Raw genomic sequence first — 10589 nt, 5'->3', positions numbered from 1 at the left:
TGTTAAAGGAATAAAGGTTTGGCTGTACATACTGAGGTTTGCTGCAGCCTTGTTTAGAAGTCTCAAGCAGAAATACAGTATTTAATGCATAGCATATTGCAAATATGTTGTGCGTTGTTATGCATGTGGCAGAAGCACCTGTGGGCTACACTAGGCACCAATTACTGTAAATCAAATGCACTCATGCATTGCTGTAAATACACTACTGTTAGCTATATGTGGCCCTGTTAGGATTTCATGTGCTCATGGATGTGGATAAGGCCAAGTTGCTCAAACAACAGCCACGGAAATTCTTCTGCTGTGCAGATGTGTAACAGATGTATCTCATATCTCATATTGAGCCAACACTGCAAAAGAAAGCTAAAAAAAACTAAAATATTTGTCTGTAGTATGCTTCAGCTGTTAGTTATGTGACCGACTTATTCAGGGAGTTTAATTAAACTTAGTGTCTCTTTATCCTTTCTTCCACCCAACACCCCAACCCTTACCATTGTTGCCTTATGCTTGCTCAGTGGGGGTCGTCTGGCTGTTGGGGTTTTCTCTGCATGTTTGTTGGTGTACTTTCTTTACAATATAAAGCTGTTGTTGTGATTTGGCGCTACATAAATAAAATTGAATCTATTTAAATTAAACAAAACAAGGAGGAAGAGTTGCATTAGACTGTTACGAGAGGTTGTACCTTTTGCCAGACTGCTTCCCTTCTCTCTCTCCTCTCCTGCACCTGCCTCTCTTCCGTGAACCGCTGTCGGCTGCACCGTTTGCTGCACAGGTGCGAATGGAGCAGCAGCTCCAGGAGCTCCGCCAATTAGGAGCACCGAACGGGGCCACGTGAACAAATCCCGTCGTCTAAATTCCCGTTCAGCGGCGGGCAGCTCTGAGTGAGCGGCAGCCCTGAAAGCCACACTGAGTGGGGAAGTAATAACGGCAGGCTGAACGGGAGCAGTGTGCAGGTAAATTGCTTTTTGTCCTGGCTTTACACTCCCCCTTCACTCCCTTCATCTCCCCTCACCAGCTCCGCATGAAGCAATTCAGATGCGCAGCTTTGGGACGGGATGTCTTGGATTCATTTGTTGTCGCTTGCGGGTTGACTCTGCTCTCCTCCGATCAGATCCGCGGACAGGACAAACAGCATCCTCGGTTGCCCTGCACCGTCTACGCATTGAAACTCAGCCCCCCCCCTCCAGCTCCTCTTTTCCCCCTCTCCCCCTTGTCTCTTCCAGGCACATGAGGCTATTGATAGTTGACAGCAGCCTCGTAATCCCCGGCTGATCTGGCTGATCTTCCACAGCCATTTGCGAAACAAGAATGTTGATTGAACTTTATTTTGCTTCTAGATTTATTTTAGCTTAATTGGTAACGCCAGCATAGACTGACGCTGTGGCACCGGGGAGCGTGAGAGGCTTTTTGGTGCTGCATGCAGCCAGGCAGAGGCATAAGCTTTTTTTGCTGAATTATTTATAAGACTGTCTGGGGGGAGAGAGAGAGAGAGTAGCTAATGCCTCTCGTGGATGGAGAGGGAGCCCTGGAGAAGATAGGCTATAGCTCCTCATATGCTTTTTAAATCAGTTTCTTTGCTCAGTTTTTTTTTTTTTTTGACTCTGTTGTTTTGGCAGTAAAGTCGTATTTAATGCTTTCAACTACAAAAAGAAATCACTAAACAAGCACTCGTACCTTTTCTTTCATGCTGACTTGTTTACTCAGCATCTTACATCTGATTTTCTGTTTTATTTAAAATTGATTGTGTTAATGGACACAATCGACTTTTCTTTTTTACAAGCCTCAGATTAGATATCACATATATTAGATTTAGTAAATATAAATGAATCTGCGGTGAATTCTTGCCTAACCTCTCAAAGTAATGTCATTAGCTGCACAGGCTATACATTAATGAAAAAGCTCAGTTAGAAGCTCGTATCTTGTCTTTTTCTCTTTGTGTGTGTAAATGTATATATAGGCTATGTGTGTCTGCATATGGGTTGAGGAATAGCTTTATCGCCATATATCAGCGGCTGTTTACGCTGTCACGTATTTTTTCCCCCTCTAAAATCCCTTCCTGGTACGGAGAGCTAGTAGTAGGCTATAGATTACATACATGCGGCACTTCTGCACTTGCCTTCTTCACAGCCCGACTCCAGCGGAATGAGTCGACCCCCCCTCGTCCGCGCCTGCGCACTCCCGCCATTCATCTCCGGAGATTTCTCCCTCTCTTTGGCTCCGCTCTCGTGTCTTGCGAGGCGGGATAGACCAGCAGGCGGCTCCGGGCTCGCGCTCGCTCGCTGCCCAGGTTGTCAAGGCGCTCGTGATTTTTTTTATTCTCTTCGTCGCGAGTGGACGGTGACAGCTCGTCTCGCTCACGTGTTGGACTGAGCTTTGTTTATCGGGTTTGTTTTGTCTTTGCTCGGATATATATTTTTGTGGGGCTTTTTGAGTCATTGACGGACTCCCAGCAGCCCATTTGCCAACCTCGTAAGTATTTTCTTGATGTTTTCTGACGCCTTTCTACGGCGCGCCGTCCAGGCAGAGTTGAGAATCTAGTAGCAAGAGTTTGAACAATTTATCTCTCCCTGTCGGTTGGTTGTGGTTAAGTTAACTGGCATTAAATAATTTTTTTATTTTTATTTTTATTTTGCTTTCGCTTTTCCTTGTCAAAAAAGCAAAAAGAGGAACTACGTACACTATAAACTTTATTAATGTTACTGTTACTGAGCGTGTTACGTTTTCAGTCAGACATGTTTGAGTCTCAAAAATTAACCGTTCTTTGAAGAATAAGACAATGAAGCCAGATGGTGTCGGTCGACTGTAGTTCATCTTTTATAGCAGGTGTCTGATAGCCCACTTCCGCACTTGACTGTAAGATATGTAGGCTATACCGTTGGCACAAAGGTCTCAATTGTTTAGCTGTAATATTTTATCAAACCCTTCTTCTGCGGTTTTTGGGGTAAGTCTTCCTGAAGTGTTAAATGCATTTTTTTTAAATTGCTATGTTACTTAACTACTTCCTTTTTTTTAAATGCACCTTTAGCCTTCACGGGGGCATAGATTTAGGGAACCAAAAGTAAGTGATCAAAGTTTCATCACTGAGGTTAACTGGCTACTTCCTTACATACATATACCTCCTGTTTTGTGTGTGTATATGTGTCCTATTACGCGAGTGTGTCTATACGTGTGCGTGCATGCCCGTCATCGAGCGAGTGACAGAGAGGAAGAAAATGCTGAACTGCTCTCCCGTCTTGCTCAACCAGTTTGTTGGCATACCAAAAAAACAACAACAAAAAACCCCACGCATTAAACCGTAAACGTGCGCCTCATTTCCCGGTGTTGGAACAACTCGAAAGACCACAGCAGGCGTGTCAGCTTGTCAGCGTTCAAAGGTCTTCACACCTACCAGCATGCAGTACCACGCAGAACTTTCTAACTTGTTTCGTCTGATGCTGCAATATTTCTCCTCTTGTTAATTTTTTTTTTCGTTATGTGCAGATAGTTTGTTTCTCTTTTTATTGACTGGTGAATTGAGCTGCTTTTGCTCTCTGCTATTCTCCAGTGCTTCTCATTTGTCTTATCGTTTCTTTGTGTCTGGTGGTCCTCATGCTTGACTAATGGCCTGTTGCCTTGAGGTTATTTTTATTTGCTCCACCCTTCTCCAACCTGCAGGAGGTGCCCCTTGCTGACACACTCAGCCACACCTGTCCTGGTTATGTGGAAATGTGGGGTGCCTTTGTTGCCTCTCTCGCCTAAATGGAGTTGATTTATTGAGAGGCAACACAGGCTTCTTTAGTCCTTACTTGTTACAGCCGTATAATGCTCGTCTTGTACTGCACACAGTAGACTTTGTGAACGTGTTGGAGAGAGGGGGAGACAGGATTATTACATCCTTACTTCTTTATTTGTGTGGTCGTACACGGCTATTTACTGCAGTGGACAAATATCTGCCTGCAGCCCTACAAAGTGAGCATTACATAGGTTAGGCTGAAAAAGTGTGCGTATGCTTGTGTCTGTGTGTGTGCATGCGTGCACTCCAGGCCCCTCCAGCACTTTCGCGGACTCCTTCGCCCAAGCATTGACTTTGCAGTGAACTCTGAGTATTGACAAGATAAAAGGATGAGAAGGAGGGAAAGAGTGAGCTGTTATTGTATGATCACCCTGCACAGTCTGTCTTTGTTTCCTCCTCCTTCTTTTAAGCATTGTTTTCCCTTGCTGTTCCTTTTTTGATATTCCAGATTTCCCTGATTCCCCTTTTCTTCATAATTCCCCCTTGACATCTCAGACTTTTTTTAAAGCATTTTTTGTGGGGGTGGGGGGGGTGGGGGGTTTCAAAGATGAAACAGGCATAGATGTTTCAACTTTGAATCTAGACATATATATATATATTAGGGGTGCAACGATACACAAAATTCACGGTTCGGTTCGGTTCGATACTTTGGTGTCACGGTTCGATATTTTTTCGATACAAAAAAAACGTTCATGCCTTTTTAATTTGTCATTTATTAAAATTATAAATATATATTTTAACTTAAAAGTACAGTTTTTAAATTTAACCCTAACCCTTGTGCGTGTTTTTTATTTTGACAGTGAATGCGCACCTGCGGACCACTTATGTGCACCCCTGGTTATTTAGCTCGTCATATTGCAGCCACAGAAATTCTTTTGTCCATGAAACCATAAAGCTGCACTTTCTTTTTGCCTTATAGTCTGATTTGTCATAACTTCTCCGTTTTGTGGTAAGCTTTTCTTTGGCTGTCACTTCTTCACCCTGACCTGTCTTATTTGGCTCAGCAGAACTAAAATATATATCCTGCTGCTTTTACACACGCACTCACATAAGCTCAGCGATTCTCTGCGCGATCAACCTCTCACATGTTTAAGCTTGCTGCGGGAGATTTCACTTATCATGTTTGCGTAGTAAGCTAACGATTAATAAGACGATGTCAGAGGAATTGGTGCACAAATTATCATCACTCACAGATCAGTGCTGTCGCTCTCTATACAGAGTTCGCACGATTGCAAAGTGAAAGCAAAAAAACAAGCGCAAATTCAAACGCGATTTCAATATGTCACATATTGACAGTGGCTCACTGATGCCAATGACATAATTACCCAGCTACATTTCTGAAAGAATGCAAAAGCATTGCCATATATTTTTCCTTCCTACAATAGCCCGACGGGCAGGGAAGAGATAGATTTTGGTAGCCCAACTGAAAAAATCGCTAGCTCCAGGACGTCGGGCTAGCGATATTGCAAGCCCTGTATCTGATTGAGGAATCACTCATCTTTGGAAAAGAGAGTTTATTACAGAGAAATGTCTCTTTCCAAAATAAAAGCTATACTATCCGCTTCTTCTGGGCTATATTCTCAGCAGCATAAGGAGAATCATGTGCTAACAGCTGTCTAAATGACTCGGCTAAAGTTAGTTAGTTGTTTTTGTCTTTGCACTAGGATGATGTCGGCGTAAATGTGCAGTCATATTCGTTGTGTTCCCACTAGTGCTTTCAGGTTAATCTCGTTGAAATGACCTTAACGCCACAACACGGCAAATCTCCGTTAACGAGCTACCGCCGATCGCCCCGTGCATGGGGCTAGACGGCCAACACTTTAACGAGCTAACTGCGCTAACACACTAGTTCCCACCCATGTAATTGAGCATTGCATGGCACATCCAACATACTGTTTTACTTTAGTCCATGACTCGCTTACCTTCAGGGTCATACGTCACATGAAAACCAAAATAATTCCAAACGCCAGATCTGAATGAGGGTGGGGGAGGTCCATGTTGCAAGGAGAGCTTAACTTCTGTCTTGCTAGCTTGCCCTGCGCTCTTCCTTCTGACTATGCTGTCTGTGTTGAGCGCTCAGTGGATCTGCGCTCGACAGTGCAGCCTAGGCAGAGTAGTCGAACGCAGATTCACTGAGCGCTCAACACAGACAGCATCGTCAGAAGGAAAGTTGATAAAATAAATTACAAATGTTGTATTGTTCGATACATATGCGTACCGAACCGAAAGCACTGTATCGAACGGTTCAATATCGATACGAATATCGTTGCACCCCTAATATATATATATATACATATATTCATATATATATGAATATATTTAGCTCAGGTGACATTATGGCCCTAAAATGGAAATTTCCACTATACTATCGCTATTGATATGCCTATATTTCACATTCCTGAGACATAAACCCCGTGTTTTTTTTAATTTAAAGTAGGGTGTTTTACCATTTAGCCCTTGGTGTTTGATTTCCCTAGAATCTGGAAGGCGATTGAAGCGCACCCAGTGGATTTGGATTGCTTCAGTGGATTTGAAAATGGATTTAATTTCCACTAATGGAACTTACTTGGGACCAGATACCCAGATTAAGGACACATAGAGAACTGGCAACACTAGTAGATAGACTGAGCACACATAGCAAAGACAAATAGAGACACAGCAGAGTGACAATTTAATATCAGCCATAAACCATAAAATAGTGGTTTTTGACAGGTTCTTTTTTCTAAATATATTCCACACTGTCAAAGACCATTTTGTTTTTTTTTCCAACATCCACACTAAGTTTTACTTTTGTAACGCATAATCATAAATTGACATCCCTATAGAGCTTCTGAGGTTGTCACAAGAGAAATTGTTATATTTACAGAGATAAAGAGAAATTCCAGGTTCAAGAGTATTTTAAAGATTGCAGTTTTTAACATTTGTTTTTTAATTTTTATATGAACTGAAGCTAGATCCTCAGAGATCTCCACATAGTCAGCAATTGAGATGTCTGAGTGGACCAATCTGTGAATCATTTTCCATTGTCAGATACATTAAATGATGATGATTTCATCAAAAATCAATTCATTCATTCATTCATTCATTCATCCAAAAAGCAATCAAACCAAAATCAAAATTACTGAACAAAGTAAAAGTGCATTAAATTAAAATATGAATGATCATAGATGCAACTGATATCAGTTTCTACTGACCTGTGTGCCTCTCATTATCAAATAAACAACTGGAACCCTAAGGACTGGAGCCCTTAGATGATACCATTTGGTATGAGCGGTTATACTGTACATGTTGTTTATGTAGGATTTTTTAAGTTAATTATCATTTTGGACCTTGCTTTCGTGTGTTTATTCACAACATTTTGACTTTCTGAACTTGTTAAGGATTCATATTATATCGCCAACATAGCAAAACTAATTTTTGTGATTTTTCATTCAAATGTCAGAGGCAAAAGCTTATCTTTTATCTAATTCCTTCAGTTTGTGTTGTTGTTAGGTCAGCGTTGTATGAATGACAGTGTATGGCCTTCTCATTAAAAAGTCCATATGAACAGAATCAACCTTTTGGGATTTACTTACCTGGATGATTGAGCATGAATCAAGACACTTACTAAATAGTGTTGTCAGTATTACTGTCAATACTGACAAGCTTATATGACGACATATTTTAACCAGGTTGTTTGAGAGAGTTTTGAAGGCGAGAATAGCCATTTGCCTGAGATGTAGGTTTATTGGCTTTATCATATTGTAGCTTGTCTGTTCCTTGTGTATTCACTCCACTTGCCTGATTCCTGTCACCTCTAAATGTGTCCCTCGGTTCAGCTCTCTTTCTTCTGCATCTGTTTTATGTACGCCTGGGAATGGCGTCATGGTCCTTCAGCAGCTTGGGCTCTGGTGTGCTTTATGTTATGTGCTCAGTTTAAACAGTTTGGAATCTCAGTAACACTCACTCAGTAATAAGAGGAGACACAGCAATGTCACGGGACGTCTCTCTCTCCTGCTGCTACCTCTGCAGCATTTGAGTGTGTTTTGGTGCCCACTGCCTATCAGTGAAACAGGAGTCTTTCCACCAGTTCTCAGATTCTAGCATACAGCAGCACATTTAGAGTCTCATCTGGCAAGGAAATGTAGCTTTAATTCAATTGGCCAGAGCTTTAGTAAAAGCTTTCCTAATTGGCTGATATGGAAGCTGGCTGCCAAGGTTCCAGTAAGCACAACAGGGAGTTGAGGACAGTCCCAGAGGTGCTGTAGTGCAGGTGAGACTGTGCAAAGGGCAGATAACATGAGAGTGTGCTACTGTTTTGAATATTCCTCCATACACAATAATAAAGAACCTGCTAACTCCGATCCATCCGCCTGACCATATCTCAGTTTCAGCTGTGTCGTGTGCCACACATATGCAAATGTACACATGCAAACACACCCATGTGCATTAACAAGAAAGGCTTTTGTCTCACAAACACAAGGAAACATCTTCCCCACTTGGTAAAGGAACAAAGTCATCAACGCAAGAATATTGTCTCTGCGTGTGTTTTATAAAAAGTGTGCAGACAGAAAAGAGACACAAAAAAATGCTACTGCCAACAGCCACATCAGCCATTCCTGCTTCCTTCACCTCAGGAATCCAGGAATAGTTCTGGGTGACAGAGACACCGGATACGAGATACGGAGACAAAGAGAGAAAACACACAGAGGCGGAGAGAGAACCAGGAAAGACAGAAACAGTGCAAGAGATGGCCATGTAAGGTTTACTGCACCATAGCGCTGTACCACCGCTGTACAGGGACACTGAAGCTGAAATTAGTGTTTCAGAGGATGGGATTTCAAGTTACTGTTAACGTGAACTTTGTTTTATTTCGGGGGGGGTGTTTCGTGGCTGCTTTATAACGACACAAAGGCAGCCTTCATTATATGATTCATTGTTGAGTCTGTAGAAATAACAGTGAGTCTATCTAAAAAATGGCCTGTTGTGGTTACATTATGATTTTAGTCAATTGTATATTAAATAATGAATGAATTATTTGCAGTGGCATTTCCAAGAAGAGCTAAATTGTTTGCATCCATATATTGTAAACCACTTAGTGTGGCATTTACACAACCCTTGTTCTACAAATTGAGATAAAGTCCAGATAAGTGTTGGGAAAGTATTAACTATTTCCTTCAGAAAATGATCATCCATATAATGTCTTAATTATTGTGATAACCTTTTATCAATTCAATTTATCAATTCCCACCAATATATAGCCATTCCTTTAATTTGTTCCCTCCTAGATTATCAAAGCATTGTGTCAAGCTTACTAGCATTTTCTTGTGTCTTTGTCTTTTTTTTGGTATGATCTCTTGCCAGATGTTTGATCACTATCTTTGGCTTATTCCTGTAAATTTTGTTTGTTGGATTTTTGGATCCTTGCCTGTCTCTTTGTGAATTGTTGGATATCTGGGCTGTCTTCCTGTGCTGGACCCAAGCGCTTGGGCGTTTGCTGTTCCATTTACAACGGGCAAACAGCACATTGGATATGAACAATAAATATAAACCTTCTCCTTTTACTAATGCGCTAGACTAACATTTGTCAAAATGGTGGGGAAAAAATATCAGAACAGTGTGTTGCTCCACTTTTAAAATATCACACTGTATTTGGTGTAAGATGGAAGCTTTCAGAAGTCCACTACATTTCTGCATATTCTGCATTACTTGCATAGGTGGTGCTGGATTTACCAGGAAAGGGGAGATAGTGGCAGAAGATGGTGCAGGTTTAAGAATGTACTTTTTCATTGAATGGTTGGGTTTGTTAGTAGGTGTTGCAACACCACATTTACTGAAGGAGTAAATGTATTATCCTTTGTTTAACAGTTTGGATGCCCGCCTGCTCTATCACTCGGATACTGCCAATCACTGGCAGCTCTCCCTCGTATGCAGTTGTTTATGCACAGGCGCACACAAGCATATGATGTTTACAGAGCACATGCTGATAACCAGTTTAGGTAAAGTAGAGGCAACTAAACTAATTCCTGCTCCTTCATCTCACTCTTTTACTGTTTTGTCCTCTAATACACTCATTTTCAAAAGTGTGCACACATCCTTGCACCCACCCACCCACCCACCCACACACACACACACACACACACACACACACACACACACACACACACACACACACACACACACATACACAACCCTGCCTGTCCCCTTCTCATGTCCCAGCTCTGCTTACTGTGTCAAAAAGAGCTTAGATCAGGGAAACCATAGCTTGCCCTCGTTCTGACTTCCAGGAAGATGGAGCTATTTATTCAGACCAAACAGGACATGTTTGGACTGACGCTGGAAAGTTGCCAGGCAGAATCCGAGCTGGTTCAATAATTTGGTTAATTTGATCCAAGTGCCATAGAGAAAGGTGCTTTCCTCTGTTTGCTCCAAAAAAGGCCAGAATGGGTGCTAGGGTTGCAAACCTTCAATATATTTTGTAGCAGTAGATCCTCCCCAAAAGGTTATCATTCATTTACAGTTTTTTACAGACGCTAGGACACATTTCTCAATACTTAGATCACTTTTGCAAAACTCCTCACACAGTGAGCACAACAGAAGTCTATGTGGGCTAAACTGAGGACCAGTTATCATTGTTTTGGCACAAAATGCATTCAATGACTACATCTCTCAAATTTCATGAATTATTTTCTCACTCAGACACAACAACTGCCAAAAATCTTTGCATGTACTTACATACTGTTTTCAAAACTGTTAAACTTATGGCCAAAACAATAACACAATGCAAAACTTAAAAAGACAGCAAAATTCAACAGCAATATTTTATTGAAACATATTTTAA

At 41.5% G+C, this 10589-nt stretch overlaps 1 protein-coding gene across 3 annotated transcripts in view; it reads left to right on the top strand.

Annotated features, from left to right (window-relative positions):
• The first annotated feature begins 867 nt into the window (after window positions 1-867).
• Window positions 868-10589, top strand: part of strbp (spermatid perinuclear RNA binding protein) — a 104792-nt gene continuing 95070 nt past the window's right edge. For 2 of the 3 annotated variants that reach the window (XM_085279261.1, XM_085279264.1), the window contains exon 1: window positions 2222-2466. The gene's annotated coding sequence lies outside the window, so the exon portion shown is untranslated. Of the gene's footprint in view, window positions 951-2221; window positions 2467-10589 lie in introns of those variants that run through there. The other variant, XM_085279262.1, reaches the window with a different exon arrangement.

The sequence above is a fragment of the Mchenga conophoros genome, linkage group LG7, assembly GCF_057382185.1.
Source record: "Mchenga conophoros isolate Kocher_MC1m ecotype Shallow Benthic linkage group LG7, M_conophoros_male_GT1.1, whole genome shotgun sequence".
Taxonomy (NCBI): domain Eukaryota; kingdom Metazoa; phylum Chordata; class Actinopteri; order Cichliformes; family Cichlidae; genus Mchenga; species Mchenga conophoros.
This window is presented reverse-complemented; position numbering and strand designations above follow the sequence as displayed.